The following is a 2,500-nucleotide window of genomic DNA, read 5'->3' on the forward strand; positions in this document are numbered from 1 at the left end:
TGGTCATGTAGCTCAATGGTGACTCTGGTCATGTAGCTCAATGGTGACTCTGGTCATGTAGCTCAATGGTGACTCTGGTCATGTAGCTCAATTTTGACTATGGTCAGTGCGGCAGTGTGGAGTAGTGGTTAGGTCTCGGGACTCTTGACTAGAAGGTCGTGGGTTCAATCCCAGGTGGGGGACATTGCTGCTGTACCCTTGAGCAAGGTACTTTACCTAGATTGCTCCAGTAACAATCCAACTGTATAAATGGGTAATTGTATGTAGAAAAATAATATAATTGTATGTAAAAATAATGTGATATCTTGTAACAATTGTAAGTCGTCCTGGATAAGGGTGTCTGCTAAGAAATACAGTGGCTCTCAAAAGTATTCACCCCCCTTGGACTTTTCCACATTTCATTGTGTTACAACATGGAATCAAAATGGATTTAATTGGGAGTTTTTGCCACTGATCAACACAAGAAAAGTCCATAATGTCAAAGTGAAAAATAAAATCTACAACTTGTTCTAAATTAATTACAAATATAAAACAGAAAATAATTGATTGCATAAGTATTCACCCCCTTTGCTATGACACACCTAAATAAGCTCTGGTGCAACCAATTGTCTTTAGAAGTCACATAATTAGTTGAATGGAGTCCACCTGTGTGCAATTAAGGTGTTTCACATGATTTCAGGTTAAATACACCTGTCTCTGGGAGGTCCCACAGTTGGTTAGTACATTTCCTAACAAAAACTACATCATGAAGGTGAAGGAACATTCAAAGCAAATCCGGAATAAGGTTCTTCAAAAGCACCAATCAGGGGTAGGATATAAGAACATTTCCAAGGCATTGAATATCCTCTCAGAGCACAGTAAAGTCCATTATTAAGAAATGGAGAGAATATGGCACAACTGTGAATCTGTCTAGAACAGGCCGTCCTCAAAAACGGAGTATCCGGGCGTATAGGGCACTAGTCAGGGAGGCCACCAAGAGGCCTATGGCAACTCTAAAGGAGTTACAGTGTTCCACGGCTGAGCTGGGAGACACTGTGCATATGGCAACAATAGCCCGGGTGCTTCACAAAACTGGCCTTTATGGGAGAGTGGCAAAAAGAAAGCCATTGTTGAAAAGAACTCGCATCAAATCTCGGCTAGAGTTTCCCAGAAGGCATGTGGGAGACTCTGAGACCAAGTGGAAGAAGATTCTATGGCCTGATGAGACCAGAATAGAGCTTTTTGGCCACAACGCTAAGCGCTATGTTTGGCGCAAGCCTAACACCGTACATCATCCTGAGAACACCATCCCTACCGTGAAGCATGGTGGTGGCAGCATCATGCTATGGGGATGCTTCTCTGCGTCAGGGCCTGGAAAGCTCGTGAAGATAGAGGGCAAAATGGATGCGGCAAAGTACAGAGAAATCCTGAAGGAAAACCTGCTGAAGTCTGCAAGAGACCTGGGACTTGGAGAAGATTCATCTTCCAGCAGGACAATGACCCCAAACATACAGCCAAAGGCACACTGGAGTGGCTTAAAAACAAAAAGGTCAATGTCCTGGAGTGGCCCAGTCAAAGCCCGGACCTCAATCCAATTGAGAATATGTGGAAAGAGTTGAAAATTGCTGTTCACCAAAGGTCCCCATCCAACTTGACGGAGCTTGAGCAATTTTGCAAAGAAGAATGGGCAAAAATAGCAGTGTCCAGATGTGCAAAGCTGGTAGAGACTTATCCAAATAGACTCATGGCTGTAATTGCTGCCAAAGGTGCCTCTACCAAATATTGACTCAAGGGGGTGAATACTTATGCAATCAATTATTTTCTGTTTTGTATTTGTAATTAATCTGTGGAGAAGATCTTCCCTGTTTTTCAACATTTACTTTTCAAAACGAACATTTGTCATTCAAAAGTCCAACAGCATAATGCAAGGAGAATGGCTAATTCATTAGGAACAGTCATGTTGAAGACAGTACCAGTTTCAAATGATTAAAAACTGGGAAACTGTTTGAGAAAAGAAATATATAAAATAGTTTATTTAAAAATATTTAATATATACACATTTTTTTAAGAAATACTGTTCCAATGGTCATTTCAAATGTGCTGCGAGTTTAAAATCGTCTGGAAATTAAACACTGATGCCTTTTTTAATTGTATTGTTTTTGAAAAAAGTTGAAAGGCTGGGAGAATCTTCTGTGGAGAAGATCTTCCCTCCCTTTCAACATTAATTCTCAAACTGAATGCAGTAGGGATTCAAGGAAATGCATGCACATGGATTAGGGAGTGGTTAACATGTAGAAAACAGAAAGTACTAAATAGAGGAGAAACCTCAAAATGTAGTGAGGTAGCCAGGGGTGTACCTCAGGGATCACTATTAGGTCCTCTGCTATTCCTAATCTACATTCATGATTTAGATTCTGGTATAGTAAGCAAGCTTGTTAAATTTGCAGACGACACAAAAATAGGAGTGGCGGCAAACACTGTTGTAGCAGCAAAGGTCATTCAAAATGATCTAGACAGCATT

The sequence above is a fragment of the Acipenser ruthenus genome, unplaced genomic scaffold (genome assembly GCF_902713425.1).
Source record: "Acipenser ruthenus unplaced genomic scaffold, fAciRut3.2 maternal haplotype, whole genome shotgun sequence".
In the NCBI taxonomy this organism is placed as follows: domain Eukaryota; kingdom Metazoa; phylum Chordata; class Actinopteri; order Acipenseriformes; family Acipenseridae; genus Acipenser; species Acipenser ruthenus.